This window comes from Pezoporus flaviventris, unplaced genomic scaffold, assembly GCF_033815535.1.
Source record: "Pezoporus flaviventris isolate CSIRO_AGI_PZ_B2104156 unplaced genomic scaffold, CSIRO_AGI_Pfla_v1 ptg000188l, whole genome shotgun sequence".
NCBI lineage: Eukaryota > Metazoa > Chordata > Aves > Psittaciformes > Psittacidae > Pezoporus > Pezoporus flaviventris.
The window spans coordinates 398,190-417,947 of NW_026892736.1; the positions used below are offsets into that span (position 1 = coordinate 398,190).

Here is a 19,758-nt window from a genome sequence, read left to right on the forward strand (position 1 = left end):
TGTTATCAGTCGTAAGTACCAAAACCTCCATCACCGGTGTCTGGGTCTGGGCATGCACCCAGAGTGTGACATTTGGATGTTCTCTTGAACACACTGAGCAGGACTCACAACCCCATTGCACCCTAAAGGGACTTCCCAAAACACGCCACCATAGACAGTTCAGGAGTGCATGACACCAGGGATTAATCTGCTGGGCACCTGGGAGACTCGGTTGGGCTTCAGAGTGATGAGGAGGGATGAGGAACACCCATCTGAAGCTACTTTCAACCCATGCTGCCTTTAGATGTTGTTAGTGAAGGGAAGGCTAATTTAGGAATAAGCAGCCTTTGAGTGATGTTGGGATCTTTATAGGCTGTGTCCTATTTTAATGGGACATCAGCCACTACGGGAGTGATGTTCTGAAGGTCTCAGCTCCAGACAAAGGAAAAGCAGTGGCCTCATGGCCTCCACGCAGTGGAGGTCATGCTCAGCTGAGGAGGGAGAAATCCCAGTTACCTTTTTCTTGCTTGGTAAATTCCACAGTGACATCTGCACATTTACATCGAGTGTTTGAGGGCAGGATGAGATCACTGGGATGTTTGATCCTTTCCCCCAAAAACCCCAACCAACACAACAAGAAGCGCTATGAGACAGGGAAGACAAATGCCCTTAAGCTGGGTGAGAGCCACAGGCTGTGCAGAGTCATGGCAATGTCCTCCAAGACACGAGACAGAGAAAGGAGCCCCATGGCATCTCCATTGGAGGTCTTCACCAAGGGTCTTTCTTTGCCTTTGTGGACATCCTGGCTCTCAGACAATGATTTCCATATCAAGGAGGCTTCTGCTTAAACCCATGTCCCAAGTGCACCAGGATGCTGAGCCAGTGTTCCCATTCAGTGCCAGCAACCCAAAACCTGGGCAGGCTTCAGATGCCTTCTTGGGCTATGGGATCAAAGCTGCGCCATAGGGGCAGACTCTAAAAATGGACCTTTTCCCATGTTTTCTTTTCCTATTTTTTTTTTCCCTTATAACTGGGAATCATCCAAGAGAATATTCTGAAATAAAATAGCTGTTGGCTTATGTTTACTGTAAACCCAGGATCTGATAAACAGAGCATACGGGCAAGCATTCCAAACATGTTATTAAGGAGATTCCAGAAGTGCCAACGGATCCCTGACAGTCCAGCTTTGTTTGCCAAAAAGGGCCATTTCTTCAGGAACAGCTCTTGCTTTTGTACCTCCTGTCCAGCTCCGGTTCCCAGTCAAATTTTACCGTGGTGGTTCCTCAGGTTAACTGTGAAATCCAAGTTCTGAGTCCAGAAGGAGGTAAGGGAGGTAAGGAAGTGAGGTAAGGAATGATGCAGGGATGGAAGGTTGGGGTTTTCTCCTTCCTTGTTTGCAGGAATACGTGATTAAAACCTTCCCCAGGACATTTCTCCTCCTTAAATCTCGTAACAGCCTCCCTCCCATGGGAACATGGGCTAAAATTGGGTTTATGGATGATTCCCAATGAAACAAGGATGCTGAGCCTGGCAGTTCATCAGCACAGGGGGGCTGAGGGAAGCAAGTGGCTCATCTTTACCAGCATTTCCCTCCCAAGTCCATCCCTTAGAAGGAAATGGGAGTCACCTCCAAGCAGGACTGGGCTGGAAAGAGACCCCCAAGTCACAACAGAGGGGCAAAAGTGGCTTCTCCTTCCCCGTAGTGGGGTTGAGAGGCTCCAGACAGGCAGAAAACCAAAGCAAGAATTGAAGCAACCTGCCAGCCACTGCCCTGTCCAGGTGTTTTATCTTTCCAGATGTTCCATCCCATCTGCAGCGGTGAGGAGGCACCGGGACCACCTCACTCTTCATCCTCACCAGGCTCTCGAGAAGACACTGGGTGCATCCCGCCTCCCGAGGAGAGCAATCTCCACCCAAATCACTCCCAGGTGACATCCATCTGTCCATCCATCACAGCAGCCACCACATCCGAGAGCCAACACTCTGCCCTTGCTGAGCTCTGCTCCTCAGAGCCCCGTGCTTACAGCAGGAACCCAAGTGAAGGGACTTTGTGCAGACACAAAGGGGAAGGAAACCCTTCCAGAACAAACACTGAGCTCATTTCCCACTTCCCAGCATTACTGGGGTAATAAAAGCTGAAAAGGGTTTATTTGTCTGCCTGGATCAACCCAAAGCACCCTTCTTGGTAAGCACCTTACCTAGGAGAGGTGACATGTTCCATCAGTACAACCAGTCTCCCCTCTGGCTGGGGACACCAGGACTTCACACAGCAGTGCAACTCGCCACCATCTCTGTGTTGTACAACTTTCCTATCCTATCCTATCCTATCCTATCCTATCCTATCCTATCCTATCCTATCCTATCCTATCCTATCCCATCCCATCCCATCCCACCTTAGTGGCGCTTTGTTCTTCCCCCACCATCCCTGCCTTAGAGACAGCAATATCCTTATGCCTGATGCAAACAACCTGGGCTGAAATCTCCTTTTCCCTGGCTGCGATGGGTCCACTCTTCATAGCCACCTCTTCCTACCATGCCTGAAGCTCCAGGGGACCCCAAGGTGCTATTGTAAATACAGTATCTATAGAACAGCTCCTGAATCTTCACACTTGCTTTACCCAAGTGAGTTAGCAAGCACCTTCCAGTTAGGCAGGAGAAAAATTGCTTTCAGATAAGCAGGTGAATGGTTAACCAAGCCCAGATTAGGAAGGCCTGGCTCTGTTTCTGCCTGAGTAGGTTAATTGTTAACACTCTAGTAACAAAGGCCTTTGGGAGACATACCTAGGCACTGTGCCATGCGAGAAGGGAATCAATCAGTGCTCGCAGCCCCAAAGCAAGGCAGTGCATTGGCACACACACCAGCCCAGGCATGTGCTCCCGGCAGGATGGGCAGCAAAGGCATCTGAAGGTCAAAGATTCCACCTCCCCACCAGCAATTGTGGCAACAGGAGTGTCCCTGACCTTCAAGAGTGGAGTTTGTTTGTGCCTGGTTTAACGGGTAAGCAATTACTGACACAATGAAAACATGCTGCTGCTTTCCTGCCTTCCTTTTTCCTCTTCTTCTGTTGTTGTTGAGAGGGTTTTTGCGGGCAGGACCTGCACCTGGGCTGTCATCAGGGCTTTGGTGGCTCCCCAGTTTGTTGCCAGAGAGCTGGAGGTAAGAAGGCATGACGTCCTAGGGTGGTGGAGCAGGTTAGAAATGGAGTAAAAGGGTGAAAACAAGTTTGCTGTGACTGTTGTGATAGGATGAGGGCTGATGGTTTTAAACCCATTAAGGCTGCCCAGGGAAGTGGTGGAATCAGCGTCCCTAGAGGTGTTCAAAACCCATGTAGATGAGGCCCTCAGTGACAGGATTTAGTGGTGGCCTTGGCAGTGCTGGGGTAACGGTTGGACTCGATGATCTTAAAGGTCTTTTCCAACCTATGATTCTATTTCAACATATGATTCTATGAGTCTAAACTAAAAGAGGGAGATAAAGCTTTTATAGTGAGGGTGGTAAAACCCTGGCACAGATTGCCCAGAGAGGTGGTGGATGCACCATCCCTGGAGACATTCAAGGTCAGGCTGGATGTGGTTCTGGGCAACCTCATCTAGTTGAAGATGTCCCTGCTCATAGCAAGGGGCTGGAACTGGATGAGCTTTGAAGGTCCCTTCCAACCCAAACTATTCTATGGTTGAGGGAAGGGAAGGCCAGTAACGGGTTAGCAGTGAGAAGACTGTAGGGAACAAAACCACCTGGGGCTGGTGAAGCATTAACAAGCCCTGGAAAAAAACAACTGCTGAAGCCCAAGACCTGATGTCACACTCTGCCAGCATATCCATGGGAGGTGTTTGAGTCTCAGCAAAGCTTCCAGCACCTCAAAGGTTGTTGCTTGGGTTGGTGCGGACACCCTGTGTTCCCACAAGACACCTCCATCAGTGATGGCGAGGGTTGGACCTGAATGATCTTAAGGTCCTTTCCAACCCAAAGGAGTCTATGGGAGCCCAGCTCCTGCTCCCTGCCCAGGCTGGGGTGGATGGACGTAGCACAGGGGATGACTGCTGCAGTGCAGGAGGTCAGATGGACCTGCCTCTCTTCTCAGAATGCCCTGCTTGCCTTAGTTGTGCACCATGCACCTCCACAAACGGTTTTGTCTTCCCACCAAGATGCAACTTGCAGTCACATCCCTCTTCTCCAGGTACGAGCAAGCAGCCCTCAGCCTCTGCTCACACATCACGTCATCCAGAAAGATCATTCAGCTGCTGCTCTACCTCCTGTGTGTCAAGAGCCATCAGGTGTCACCTCCTTACAGATGTGCTGGACCCAACCTGGCCAAGAGCATCTCTGCCAGGGTCAATTTAAGAGGCAGAGACACTATTGCTCTCCTCCCACCCTACCCCAATGTGCCAGTACCTCCTTCTGCACCCTTCTCAATGTGCTTGGTCTGAAGAGGGGAACAGAATGAACCTTTCCTGTCTCTCACAGGCATTTTTTTCCAGCCCTCAAGTGCTTCTTGTGGCTCTTCTGCATCTCCTCCAACTCCTTTCCCCCCACTCTGACATCCTGGCTTGGCGGCCGCCGGGTTTTCCTCCACCACTGGAATATGGCACAAAAGCACTTGAACCTGCCTGTGGAAACGTGTAAATCTCACATTTCACATCTCACATCTCATTTTCAACCACAAGCTTTTCACAGAGCCAAAACCCGAAGGATGGCAAATGGATAACTCCTGCTGCTTCCCTAGGATGCAGACCTCTTTATCCCCAGTGAGGGAAATGGGTTATGCCTCGAAGCTGAAATTGGTCCTTCTTTAATGAACTTCCCATCAAAAAAAGATTTAAACTAGACAGTAGGCAGTGTTCAAGGCCAGGTTGGACACTTGGGGCTTGGAGCAACCTGCTCTAGTGGAAGGTGGCAGGGGCTGGAATGGGATGAGCTTTAAGGTCCCTTCCCACCTAAACCACTCAGTGGTTCTATGAAGCCCTCAGTGCAAGGGCAGACTCTAAACTACACACGTATTTTCTCTCCCCAAGACCCTACTGTCTGAGAGACCCCTGCATTTTTTCCCTTGGAGCCAGGCAAATTCCCTGTGGAACTGCAGGATTCATGGCCCGTAACCAGCTTTGCATTGAGCCCCTGCTGGAGGAGAGATCCCACCTGGATCTGCTGCTCATCGGCTCTCTCCATGGCCTGATCCAGCTCACAAACGTGCCAGCGATTCAAGCCAAACCAAGTGGTTTGTTGCTGTGCTGGCAGCATCCAGCCAGGTCACTGAGGACTAAGAGAGGATCAGGGTTGAGACCAGAGTGTGAGCAGGAGCAAACCCCACCAGAAAGGGGTTTTGGAGCCCTCAGCACGGGTCAGCTCCTGCCTGCAGCCTGGGTAATTGCAGGGACCTTTTTAGCTCTACTACCCAAGGATTGGGTATATAGCTAGAAGCGATGAAGGCATGAGCTCAGAGAGCAAAACAGCACCAAAGCCATCCTAGATACCTTCTCCTGGGAACAACCTCCATGTATCCCAAGGATATTTCCTATCGCATTCTGTTGCAAGCATTCAACTGCAGAAATCCATCCTGAACCTGTGCCACAATCCCTCCTTGGGAGTCCTGCAAAGGAACATCCAACTGGGAAGATGGGGACCATTCTGTGATCCCCACTTCCCAGCAACACCTCCTGTCCCAGCATCTGAGAGCACTGAAGGGTCCTCATAGGGACCAGCAGCATCCTCTGGATATCTGGGCCCAGTTCAAAGCCACCAACCCTCTCATTATGTAGCTATTATTTGAGGAGCATCCTTTGCCTTTCTCTCCTGGATGTGTGGCAGCATCATGTCTGGGGGTCAGGATTTGTGTGTGGGGGTCAGGATTTGGGGCAAGCAAGTCCCGTTTTGGGGGCTGAGCTGTCTTGGGCTGCTGTGGGGAATAAAAGCAAGAGGCTCAGAAACATTTCCTTTCCCTTTCTGCTGCTAATGAGATAATTACAGCCTTTTGTGTTCTGGGAAACTACTTTCTCATTATGGGGGAGCATCAGCCATTTACATAATGAGCCTGAAACAAAAGGGATGGGATGAAAAGACCCAGGCGGCTCACATGGAGAGCTCGTTGTGCTGCCAAGGATGGTGGCTTTCTCTGTCCCCAGGGTCCCTGTGCCATAGGTGGTGGCTTTCTCCATCCCCAAGGTCCCTCTGCTGAGGTCTGGAGTGGGTGGCAGCACTTGGTTTGGGATGTCCCCAGCATGGGATGCTCCTCGCTCTCAGCTGAGGGTCCCTATGACCCCAGAACCAGCCCGATGCGCTCTCAGTTGCATCCCAGTTTCCCCATGTCCCCACCTGTGGCTAAGGGACATGCTGAGTACCAGCCTGTCCCATCCCATGTCCCTGCTCCTTGTCTCGCTTCCTGGCCAAGAGTCATGCTGGGTATCAAACTACACCATCCCAGTTTCCTGTCCGCCCAGCTGGCCAAGGGACACACTGGGTACCAGACTGTCCCATCCTACATCCCATGTCTCGTTTCCATGCTCCCTGAGCTGGCCAAGGGACATTTTGTGCACCACCCTGTACCATCCTACTTCCTACGTCCCATTAACTGCCCTCCCAGCAGGCCAAGGGATATACTAGGTACCAGGTATCCCATCCCACATCCCACTTCCCACTTCCATGTCTCCCGAGCTGGCCAAGGGCCATATCGTGAACCAACTTGTCCCATCCTGCTTTCTACGTCCCATTTTCCCGTCCTCGCAGCGTGCCAAGGGACACATTGGATACCAGACTGTCCCATCCCACGTCCCAGTTCCCTGACCCTGGAGCTGACGAGGGGACACTGAGTACCAAACTGTCCCATCCCACATCCCATGCCCTGTCCCCCGAGCTGGCCAAGGGACACTGTGTGCCCCGAACTGTCCCCGCCAGCCTGCCAGCCTGTCACCTCCCTTCTCAATAAAGGCCCCATTGTTCTCTCCCCACAAAGCCTGAATAGTGCAGCCTGCTCCACCTTCTCTGGCTAATCCTGCCTGTTCCCTATCAGTTTCCCTTCTCGGTTGGTAGCTGTGTCTAAGGGACACACTCCATTACGTCCCCCCACTCCATCCCTGTCCACCAGGAAGTGGCAGGAGGCAGAATCATGGCAAAGAATGGCTGAAACCTTCATCGCAGAGCACATGGCATTGGCTCCGTGTCCTCCTCCTTGCCCTCCTTCCCTCTGCTCCCTGGGGTGCTCCTGGAATGGACACCCCCTATGTATGTGCTACACAGTCCCCATCTGTATTCACTGTGCTTTGCTGTAGCACCCAGCAGTGATGATGCTGAGGGTGATGAAGAGCAGCTGTGGACCACACCACTGCCCCAGAGCATCCTTCTGCAAGCACAAAGCTTAGAGAGCCCAGCAGCTACCTCGAAACCCCTTATTGACAGCATCATCACTAATCAATCTGGGCATTGCTATTGCACCTCCACACAAGCTGCTTCACCTTTTCCCAGTTCAATCCCACCACAGCTCCTTGTCTCAGGGTGGTCCTACTTTTAACCCAAAGAATTCTCTGTATCCAAAAGAGCATAAAAGACCAAGAACCTGGCAAACTGCACTGCTTTGAGCTGCTCCAGGAAGGAAAGAAATCAGAATTACCCTGGTGGCTGCAGCAAGGTGGAAAAAGCCCCAGAGAAACCCCAGTGGGTGATGTAAGGAAGAAGTTCTTTACTGTAAGGGTGGTGAGGCACTGGAATGTGTTGCCCAGGGAGGTTGTGAATACTCCATCCCTGGCGGTGTTCAAGGATAGGTTGGATGAAGCCTTGGGTGCCATGGTTTAGTGTGAGGTGTCCTTGCCCATGGCAGGGGGTTGGAACTGGATGTTCTTAAGGTCCTTTCCAACCCTACCTGTTCTATGATGTGCAGATGTAACACAGGATCATAGAATGGTTTGGGTTGATACCTCCACCCTCAATGACAAGATAATTCATGGTGGAAGGGACTGTGAGGGGTCTTCAGGCCACTTTGCCACTTGAGACAGGCTCAGCTACAAGGTCAGACCCTGCTTGGTTCATTCAGGGCTTAAAAATCTCCAAGGATGGAGACTGCAAAACCTCCCAGGGACCCCATACACACCACAGAGCACCATGTTCTGATGATGCTGAGGCGCTGGCACAGGGTGCCCAGAGAAGCTGTGGCTGCCCCATCCCTGGCAGTGTTCAAGGCCAGGTTGGACACAGGGGCTTGGAGCAAGCTGCTCTAGTGGAAGGGGTCCCTGCCCGTGGCAGGGGATGGAGCTGGAGGAGCTTTAAGCTCCCTTCTAACCCAAGCCACTTTGTGGTTCTATGATTCTATGGTTCTGGGATGCTCTATGCTGCAGGCTGAACCACTTGAAACCATCCCAGCCCTGCGTGCCTCAGTTTCCCCTTATGAAGGTGCTGCCTTTCCAGCAAGGTGGCTGGAGCTGAGCTGCTGCTGGTTGAGCCCGTGGTGCTGCGTGGTGTGGACTATTGCAGCAGGGCCACAGAGATGCTCCTGGCCCATTGAAGTGCACAGCCACGGTGCTGCTGCCCCCTGAAAGTTACCCAGTGAGGAGCTACATCACCCCAACATCTGCTTGAGCATCCTCATGTGGCTCCGTATCCCAGGGATCCCAATGTGATCTCCTGCTAAAGACCCACTCCTTGGCCCGGAATGCCTCACAGTGGGAGCAGGAGGACCCCCGTTGTCAGCAGACCCTTGCCTTGTGTGTTGCAACGGGGAGGTTTGATCCTGCCTTTTGGGCTTCCAAGCAGCCATCCCCACAACCCCTGAGTCCCAGCAGGAAGGACAAGAGGGTGCTCGCCACCAGCTCCCACCACGTTACTGACCTGGCTGTGATTTATCATTAACTCACTCTAAGGAATTTCAAGGGCATGGAGCCAGCCTGGGAAGTGCTCCCTCCCTCCCGGACTCACAGCAAACCCCATGGTGGTTTGCCCCCACAGTGGCTTGTCCTCGCCACCAGCATTAGTGCCAATAACCAGAATGGTGCCCCAAACCCAACCGGGGTGCCCGGTCTTGATGCTTGGTGGATGCCAGGGTGGGTTTATAGGAAGGGGAAATAGCTCTCCGCACCCTGAGCACTCACCTCCATGCACCCCATCTCTGCTCTGATCCCCCAGTGCAAACACAGCCCAGCGGGTCCATCCCATCCCAAAGAGGCACCTGCAGCAGGTCCCACGCACTGATCCACTGCAAACCCTCCCTTCCCCTGCCTGGCCCCTTTCTGTTCTCAAACAAAGACACGCAGCGAGACGGGGAACAAGAGGAAAGAAAAGACCCTCCCAAAAGCCAGCACCCACCGGGATTTACCTGGATAACCCAGGGATGCATTCGGGGCTCCCCATTCTCCATAGGTCTCGAGGTTCATCGTCTCTCTGCTTGGTACCCCGGGCAGGAAAACAAACTAATACCTGCAGAGAGCAACCTGCTGCTGGGCTGGGGCCAAGGGCCGGGCTCTGCTCCGTGTGATTGGCCACTGCCCATGGAATCTTAACTCTTTGTGCCCATCGGCATGGAAATGAACCCAAATCCTCAATGCGGGACTTGGGGGGTCTCTGGCTCAGGTTTGGTTAATGGGCTTTGATAGCTTGGTTTGGGTCAAATGGAGGTTTGGGGGTCTGATTGGTTTCCTTCACATGGGAGATTTGGGCTCGGACAGGTTGGGTTTTGTACAAATAGGGTTTATGGGGTCTGGCTTGAATTGGGATTTGAGGGTCTGATGGCTTGGTTTGGCTTAAATGGGGATTTGGGGTTTGACAGCTTGGTTTTGCCCAAATAAAGGATTTCAGAGTCTGATGTTTTGCTTCAATGGGGATTTTGGGGTCCAACCCCAAAGTAGAGGTTTGGGGTCTGACTCCTTGCTTTCCTTTTTCAGATAAGGATTTTGGGGGTGTGATGGCTTGGTTTTGTGCAAACAAAGGTCTGACAGCTCGGTGGGGGATGCTGGGGATCTGCCACCTGGTTTGTGGGGTTTTTCTTCAAATAGGGAATATGGGGATCCAAAGGCTTGTTTTGCTCAAACAGGGATTTTGGGGTCTGAAAGCTTGGTTTTACTTTAAAGAGGAATATGGAGTCCAATGCTCTGCTTTTTCTCAAGTAGGACTTTGGAGGCCAAAGGCTTGTTTATGTACAAACAAGGAATTTGGGGTCTGACGGTTTTGCTGAAACGGGAATTTGGGGGTCTCACAGCTGGATTTTTCCATCTGGGAATTTTGGGTCTGGCAGCTTGCTTTTGCTCAAATAGGGAGTTTGCAGTCTGACAATGTGGCTTTTTTCAAAGGGGAATTTGGGGATCCAAAGCCTTGTTTTGCTCAGTTATTTTGGGGTCTTCCCAACATGAGACCCCTCTCCTCACCTTTCCTATCCTGATGGGAAAGGGGATGCTTCCCAGCTGTGTGGCTGACCCCATTCACTACAGATACAGGGGCAGAGAGCCTGATAACTTTGGAGCAGCCTCAGCCTTTCTTTTGGAGGTGGTTTGGGGTAACTGACATCCTAAATCTCAGCGAGGCACTAAGAGGCAGTCTGATACCCAGAAAGGCCATATTCTCTGTATGTGCCAACGCATCTCAGCCCCAGACTCCTTGATAAAGCTGTGAACATACAAAACAGCAACGAAAAAGAGGGATGGGATCCTGTTATAGCCCATTAACATGATTCTGCACAGACAAAATGGAAAGAGGAAGCAGTTTTCTCCCCTGGTTATTGCAGATGAGGATGAGTGTGAATTGGTCCATCTGTACATTGACCATCCCCTAACTTTGGTGTTTTCTGGCTGATTTCAGCCCATTTGGACGAATGGGATGATGCCCATCACATCAACCTGCACCTGGATCCTGCCCTCCCTCCTTTGCCATCACTTTGCCATTCAAACCCCCCCATCTTTCAGACTGGATGGTCCTGAGCTCCTCCTCCTGCCTGCCAGCACTGTGACAGGAGAGCAATCAGGCTTCCATCGGGGGCCAGCCATCATCAGCACTTATACTGGATTATTTGCAGCCTTGGAGGGAGTACAGTGAGTGGAATAAAGCTACACAAAGCTGCTGCTCATTTAGACTTATTTGCTCAAGTGAATTTTCTATTGGCAGGATGTCTGCGTACCAAAGGAGTCCCTGGTCGCGGCCTCTCAAACAGCAGCATCATTGGTGGGCTAATAGCAGCAAGCGAGGTAAAACAGCAATAATGCTAACAGTACTCAAATGCGGGTTACACATGCACTTAAACTGCACAAAACGGGCTGCTGGGGTGCATGGGAAGGTGTAAATTCTACCAAAATGGGAGTCCCGTGGAGACTCAAGCTCTTAATTTTGCCATTGGATTTCAGAAGCAAAGAGCTTGGAAGGAACAGGCTGGGTTATACATTGCTGGAAGAGATTCCCGGCAGAAGGATGCACGTCATAGGATCATGGAATGGTTTGGGTTGGAAGGAAGCTTAAAGCTCACCCAGCTCCAACCCCTGCCACGGGCAGGGACCCCTTCCACTAGAGCAGCTTGCTCCAAGCCCCTGTGTCCAACCTGGCCTTGAACACTGCCAGGGATGGGGCAGCCACAGCTTCTCTGGGCACCCTGTGCCAGCGCCTCAGCATCCTCACAGGGAAGAGCTTCTGCCTAAGAGCTCATCTCAGTCTCCCCTCGGGCAGGTTCAAGCCATTCCCCTTGGCCTGTCCCTACATCCCTTGTCCCAAGCCCCTCTCCAGCTTTCCTGCAGCCCCTTTAGGCACTGGAGCTGCTCTCAGGTCTCCCCTTCAGGAGCCTTCTCTTCACCTTCTCACCCACCTTGGAAATAGCCATGAACAGATCAAGCCCTTTCCATCCCAGGCACCGCTCATGCAATAACCAGAGCTGATCCAGGAGCTTCCTCAGGACATGGCCATTCCCACCGATGGGATCTGCTGAAGCTTTCCAAGCCAAGGAGCCCTTGGCAGCTGGGTTTGGAGCCGCAGCTTACCCAGGCTCAGCAGATCTTACAGGAGACAGGCAGTTTCCTGAGCAGGTTGAGGCTGTGCTTGTCTCCCTTTGGGAGCTGTGTTACGTCTTGGCGCTTCCCACAGATGAATAAATCAGGATGGAAGAGGCTTGGGAGAATGCTGGGATAACCTGTGCTCCAGGCGAGCCATAAACTATTGAACCCGGAGCTCCCATTCCTAACCCAGATGCATCAACCTCTCTACCTCCACCACCCCTGAGAGCCAACAGAGCCCCCTTGTTTGCAGCCAGCATCATTGTGCAGAGCAGAATAAAGGGAGCAAGAAGAAAGGAGGGAAGGAAAGAAGCAGATTCCCTTTCTCTGCTCAGTGGATGCCTTTGACTGCTGTCAAATGGGACCCTGGGGATTCCTGCTGAGTTTTACTCGTCTGCAGGAAAGAGCTCCTGTTTGAGAATGATTTCCGTGGAAATGTTTCGGGATTTGGTTTGGTTTTTTTTTTGAGGTGTTTTGTCTTTTTTCAGTTAAATTGTTGTTTTGTTTTTTTATGACCCTTTAACAAGACAAAACTCAGTTTTCATAAATAAAGATACTGGATTTTTATCCTGTTTTTTTTTTTTTTTCCCCAAATCCTTCCTTTTGAGGAAAAGAAAACTCTATCATAGAATCACAGAATAGTTAGGGTTGGAAAGGACCTTAAGATCACCCAGTTCCAACCCCCTGCCATGGGCAGGGACACCTCACACTAAACCATGGCACCCAAGGCTTCATCCAACCTGGTCTTGAACACTGCCAGGGATGGAGCATTCACAACCTCTCTGAGCAACCCATTCCAGTGCCTCACCACTCTCACAGGAAAGAATTTCCTCCTTATATCCAATCTAAACTTCCCCTGTTTCAGTTTTAACCCGTTTTACCCCTTGTCCTGTCACTACAGTCTCTTATGAAGAGTCCCTCCCCAGCATCCCTATAGCCCCCCTTCAGACACTGGAAGGCTGCTAATCGACCCCCAAACTCGGTGTTCCTCAGATCCTTCTGTGTTCCTTTGCCTTTTCCTTGCAGTTGTGACATGAGCAGCTCCCCTCATGGGGTGATTTCATTTCTCTTCAAGCCATTTCATTCCAAGATCCCAAAGCTCTTGGAGGGCCCTGGATGCAGCAGCAGAAGTGGTGAAGTGTTCTAGCACTGATCAGAGAAGCAGCAAGATGTGAGCTGCAATGTGGTCTGAAGGAGCATCACTGGTCCATGGCTTTCCCTGGGGAATGATGAGCAGAAAGCATTGATGGGCTTGGGCCATCAATGGACTTGAGAGTCCATCTACTTGCACTGGGATTTATCCATAGAATCCCAGACTGATTTCTGTTGGAAGGGACCTTAAGGCTCATGCAATTCCAAGCCCTTGCTTCACTTCCACTGGAGCAGCTTGTTCCAAGCCCCATCCAACCTGGCCTTGAACACTGCCAGGGATGGGGCAGCCACAGATTCCCTGGGCACCCTGTGCCAGTGCCTCATCCCCTTTCTTCCTTCGAAGCTCTGGGGAGCTACTTCTCAGTGCCAAGCACCCTGATGTGAGGAAAAGCTTCCATCCAAATTCCTTTATGTACAAGGACAATAGTTCAATAGTTTTCAAAGCCTTAAGGAGCAGAAATAACTCCTAAATGAGGGTGCCCTGGCTATTGCCCATGCTTCCAGGTTATAAGTGAGGTGAAGGTGTCTCCATTCTGGGGTGTATGGTGATGATGGTAGTCCTTGCTTGGACTGTAAAGCTGGGCTGGAGACCTCCAGAGCTTTACAATGAGCATTGCCATAACTTAAACCCATCTTCGGATCTCAGCTGCGACCTGATTGCACTTGTAAATGCTTGACATCCAGCAGGTTGTACACCGAAACCAGACCTCCTGCAGGATCTCCAAACAAGCTCTCTTTGAAGCTCTTCCCCTGTAGCTGTTACGGAATAATCTGAGCCCATGTGAGGCCCCTTCATCCCCCCACAGAGCTGAGGATGGGAGAGGACCTTCTCCAAGCTGCCACAGAGCACTGGCAGGGGGTCCCAAGGCTGTGTTGGCACTGCAAAGCTGGGTTGATGCCAGGGACTGCAATAGGGGGGGCCCTTCCTATCTCCAATCCATGACAACATCTGCCCACTCAGCTTGAGGCCACACGAACAAGCCAAAAGACTCTGGTTTATGTCATCCAGAGGGATGGTTTCCTTTGCTGGCAAAACCATCCCCGCTGGTATAAGCTGTCTCCTCTGGTATTGACACAAGGCAGACAAAGCCTCTGCAGTGCTGGCAACACAACCTGGTGCATTGCCCAGGTCTTCCTGTAAATCAGGGAGGCTCCTGCATCGCCAGCTGAAAGCCCAGTGTGTGTGCTGGGATGCTCACCTCTAGCGTGGTGGCTTGGCCGTGCTGTGTAAGACAAGGGGTAAGATGCGATGCTCTGTAAAAGCTGGTCCTAACCCTATGGGATTCCTGTCCTGTGTCATAGAATCATAACTGAGGAAATACACATTAAGTGACCACTTGCCTTCTGGCAGCTGATGGGAGGAATGAGTGGAGTTGGGTCTTGTTCAACAGCCCTTCAAACCACGCAGCCTGCAAGGGATGGAAGGAGCCTGTTTCTCTCACAGGAGCTCAAACCTCATTCGTGTTGGCCAAGACCTTTATCTAGAACTTATAAACCGAAGGGAAAAGGCTATGGGTGAGCAGTGCTGTCTCTTTTCCCTGCTCCCTTTGTTGAACAACCCCAGGAGAAGCAGTGACGGTGCCAACGCTGAGACCTCCAACAAGCAGTGCCCAATACCCCTTGAGAAAGCCAGGCACTGCCAGGCTTCCCAGCTGATGTCTAGACTGAAGAAGCTCGCTTTAACATCCTCGGATGGTTTTCCAGGACGGAGCCCCAGAGCAGCAGGTCAGGTCTGGTAAAACCAAATTGGAGCAGAATAAATTGCAGGCAGGAGGGCTGGGTTTGCAGTGCACTCACCAGGTCTGCGTGTCTCCTGTTAGTGCCACTTCTGTCCATTCCGGGAGTCAGGGATATGGCACAGCCCTCTTGGCTCAGGGTGGAAGGGTTTTTCCAGCTTTATAAGGGAGGAGCATGGGCTGGGTCCTCAGCTTTAACCTCAGGTTTAAGTTGTCCCCCATTCTACTCCATGTCTACCCTGGCCAGTCTCTCTTCTGGGCAATACCAAGTGGCTGAATGGCTTCAGCAGAAGCAGAAGCAAGAGACTCCTAAAGCCCTGGGAAGGAGCTTTGGGAAGTGGGGTTGGAAGACCAAGCAGGAAGCACCTCTGTGGTGGATACCAAACCTCTCTGTGTGGAGCTCCAGGTCTACATTCCCTTTCCAGTCCACAAGGACACTGAAATGAAGGTGTGTGTGTGGGCTGAAATTCCATCTCGATCCATGACCAGCCCATGGCCTTGGGCTCCAGTGGGAGCTTGCAGTTTCCAGTTAATAAATGACCTGAGTACAGCAAACACATCCCCCAGCTATTGCTTTCCCCGTGCTTCCTTATCCTCAAAGAATGTGGGAATTCCCTGCCCTGGAGACAAATTCCTCTGCAGTCACTGGCACTGGACCATGACTGGAAATGGGTTTCACCAGTGGATGAACCAGTGGCTTTGTCTCCGCTCCCTGCTCCAGCTATGAGCTCTCTCACTTCCTTTTCTTCCTTTCCTTCCTTTCCTCCAGACCATGCATGGCCAATTCGCCCCTTCTCAGCTTTCTAACCTGAGGTCTGCTTCTTACCACTGAAGGATTCAAGCTTGCTTCATCCCCAGGCTCATCCTCCTTAAGCCATGCACTGGTTCGGATGCTGTGCAGAGAAAACGAGATGGAAAGGTCCTCATGAGCCACCTTTGCCACCTCAACTGGTAGCAGGATAGCCACATATCAGTCCTAAAGCACATCAAGAAAGGACCCAGATTTGACCAGACAAGAGGGGTGGAAGAGGGTAGGAGCAGACATAGGTGCTGCTGATGTCTCCAGGATGTTTATCAACCTTTTGTCCTGAGTATTTGCAGTCAAGGCAGGGTTTACTCATCATGTGTAAGGCCAGGTTGGACACAGGGGCTTGGAGCAAGCTGCTCTAGAGGAAGGTGTCCCTGCCCATGGCAGGGGGGTGGAACTGGATGAGCTTTAAGGTCCCTTCCAACCCAAAGCACCTCATGATTCTAGTATATGAGTCAATGGCTGTGTCCCCTCTGTCCAGCCCTGGAGGTGGAAGAAACCTATGTCCTGAAGGCACCCATGCCTCTGACCTCCGTTGCCTGGCCAGCCATAGGAGAAAGGCAGTGGTACAGAGAGGAACTGAATCAGCAAAACTGAAAACCTCAGAAAGGCTCCTCGGACAAAAATAGCTGGTTTTTGGAAGCAGATTTGGCTGGAGGCCTGTGATCATGCTGTGATTTCACCCTGGCAGAGGTGACTGTGAGTCACCTGGGAGATCTTTATACACCCTAGAGCAGCCTTTGCAGAGACTGAAGGGTCTGTGTCCCACCAAACCTTCACCCCTGCAATATCAAACCACATTTCTTCGGTGGTTCACTGTCAGCCTTGGCATCTCCCAAGGATGAGGAGGGGACAGTGGGGTCTCCGTGCACGTGCTCCTCCACAGTGTGCTGCATGGAGCAGATGGCTGCCCGGCATCCGCTGACGTCTAAAGCCATAGCAGATGCCAAGGATGGGGGGAGACCTGGCTGCAACGTGACCCCCTTCCAGCCCATCAGGTGGAAAGGTGAACAGGGGCTTTTTCCCAACTCAGCAGATGCAAAGCCATTAACTCCTTTTGCTCCTTCATTGATGATGGCAACCCAGGAATAGGCTTTCTACACCACTACCCTTCTGCTTACTGCCCATTTAGCCTATTGACCTCACCCATCACCTTCTGAATAAGCCAGGGAGAGTTTAGGGTGAAAACCAAAAAGGAACGGAGGGGAAAATAGGGCCAGAGAGGGAAACTTTCCATAGCACAAAGCAGCTGATTACATAAAGGCATCTTTGCGTCATCTGCGGCTGGCATCTCCGGAGCAGTGATTGCATCTGCACCGACCACCTAAAGAAAACATTATCACGTTACCTTCCAACTCCTACAACTGGCTTGTGCAAGATATGTGTGCCAGGGCCTTTATCATTCTGTGTACTTTGGCTGCGGAGCTAGACAGGGGTAGGGGTTTCTTTTCATTTTCCAGCTAGGAAAATATTTGGAGTCTGGTGCGGCAGCTGACCCAAGTCCCTGTGGAAAGGGTGGCTTTGAGGTTTTGAAGTGATGTGTAAAGAGGGGGATATTGTTGTGGTCCCCTTCCGTGCCTCCCAGGCTGGTGGGGATCCAGTGGGGCGAACGGCAAAGCTACGGCTTGGCTTTCCCTGCTCCTTCCAACGCTCTTTGATTTCTCCCTTAGTGCTCTGAAGGTGGGGAAACCATTTCTCACTTGCTAAAGAAGCGACCTGCTTTGCAGGGAGGTGTTGTTCCCATGGGTTTCTGCTTTGGCATATTAAACAAACCATTTTGTTCGCCCAGCTTTGGACTTCAGAACCAGCTTTGGGCTTTGAATGCTTCTCCCATCCCTCCGGATCCTCTACAAAAGGGAAATAAGGCTTTGAAGTGGATGCAGAGGTTGCAAACGATTTGGTTTGATAGAGAGCTTTTTATGTGCTCTGCCTTGCTTGTGGAGCTGGAGCTGGCCATGGGATAAGGCTCTGCTCTCTGAGGGCAGCAGGAAGGACACGGCAGCAAGCCTTGAGGCAGGGATGGAGGATGAATGAGGCATAGATCTGGGTTCCTCCTCATTTTCCATTTGCTTATAAACAGCCTGAGAGCACTGGAAAGCACCAGGTCTGCTGTCAATGCAATGGTGAGGGGATGCATCCAAATGTCCCCCAGAGATGCTCCTACAGCAACATGGTGTGTATCTCTAACCCCACATTGTCTTTCAGAGCTCTGATGGACCAGCATTGCTTGGCCAAGCATGGACGCTATTTCCTTACCTCCTCCTTGCTCCGTGCTGTGCACTACTATTGCCATGTTTACAGACACATTTTGCCTCAGGATATCTCATCTGGAAGGCTTCCCAACCTCAAAAAGCAGTGCCTTGGACACCCCATCAAGCCAATGCATTGCTGTAAAGTGGGGCTCTGCAGGGGAGTGAGGCTCAGCATCCCAAGGACCTGTAGAGAAGGTGTTTCTGATTGTGCTGGGGGTGTGTGCAGCTGGGATTATCCATCCTCAGATGGAAAATGCCCATGTAGAAAGGGGTTTCAAATCCTCCCTCTTTCTGTTTTGTGTTTTTCCACCCAGAAGATACAGAGAACTGGAGGATGGAGGAAGAAGAGGACAACAAAGCTCAGCAGAGCTGTAATTAGGGCCAGACCTAATGAAACCCCGTGAGCTGCCCTGTGGTGGCTACATAAACAACCCAGAGGATGCAAGGGGAGGCCTGCCCGGAAGGAAAACCATTTTGCTGCTGTTTGCAATCACTCTCAGGACCTGCAGGGCCTCTGGTGTCAGTGATCAGAAACTGTCTTTCCAGTAAGGGAAACCCCATAGGGTCAGACAGCACACAGAGAGCAATCCATGATGTCTCCATCTCTGCTGATATGCCTCCAGCTCAAACGCTTTTGCGGTGTCCTACAGCCTTCTAGCTCTTCCTACAGCACTCCATGACTGATACAGAGCCTTTCTCCACTGCTCCTATCAGCCAGATGATGACCATCACCTCTCACATCTAACGGGCAATGGCCTTGTTCTTGCTGGAAGAACCTGTTACAGGCTTGAACACTGGATTTTCGCTTACAGCACAGCCTCCTCCCTCATCTCTAGCCAATGAACCAATGCTCAACCCAATGAGCACCCTCTCCAGAGCTGCAAATCCTCCCCATGATGCTTGGGTCAAGCTCTGCTCTCGCCAGCCTATCCACATCTCTCAGAGCAGCGAGGTGTGTGATCATCCAGGTCTCATGCGCAGCTCAGCCCTTCCCCTGGTCCCTAAGCTTCAAACACATCTTAGGAAAGACCTTTAACCTCTGTCTAGTTGGTGCTTCCACCACGTGTGAAGCCAAGCGTGCTCTGGGCACTGATGCACTTCAGCATCAGGAGGAGCGTGTGCGGGGAGCCAGGCAGAGCTCAAAAGGAAAAGGGGTTTCAGCCTCTTTTACCCTGGGGCTGTTGGGGCAAGTGTGTCCTAAAGCAGACCCCAATCTCTCTCAATGAGCAGGATACCTGAAGGTGAATGGAACTGACCTCTAGATGGTGATTTGAGACCCCTTATTTTCCACTATGAGAATTAGTCCCCCTGAAAGCAATGACCCTTACATATAGACCTTCTTGTCAATCATTTCTTTCCCAGGATGGAGACTTCTAGCCTAAGTAAGTTGTTCTCACAAAGCTCAACTCCCTACCCATTCCCTTTCTCTGTATCCTTTCCAATCCTATTGTATCTTTCAGGGAATGTTGTCACCAGAAGCCTTGAAAGAGTAAAGCAAGGCCAAGGAGAAGCTCCAGGACACTGGTTCTAAGTGGAGCTGTGGTATGTGTTAGATAGGGATGAAGATCATCCCATAGCAGTGCTGGCGCTGGAGCTGGCAAAGGAAGAGGTTGGACACTGGCTACTCCCTGCTTCTCAAAGACACAGCAAGACACGTCTCCTACCACATATGGGGACATCCAGCTCTGTGCACAGAAGTCATCCATCGCTCTGGCCTCTTTGTCCTCACTTAGAGATATCCATAACCCTGCACTGCATTTCTGTCCTAGTTCGAGCCTTAGAGATGACAAATAACTTGAGCAACAGCATGACCACCCGCCAGCTCACCAGAGCATCCCTTTTCCCTAGCTCCTTAATTCCAGCAGGTTTCCATATTGCTCAGCTC

General features: G+C 51.4%; 1 protein-coding gene across 3 annotated transcripts in view; it reads right to left on the reverse strand.

Annotated features, from left to right (window-relative positions):
* Positions 1-19,758, reverse strand: part of LZTS3 (leucine zipper tumor suppressor family member 3) — a 43,990-nt gene that overhangs the window by 8,397 nt on the left and 15,835 nt on the right. For 2 of the 3 annotated variants that reach the window (XM_061440976.1, XM_061440974.1), the window contains exon 1: positions 9,276-9,431. The exons of the other annotated variant lie outside the window; for it this stretch is intronic. The gene's annotated coding sequence lies outside the window, so the exon portion shown is untranslated. Of the gene's footprint in view, positions 1-9,275; positions 9,432-19,758 lie in introns of those variants that run through there. 3 annotated transcript variants of the gene reach the window in all.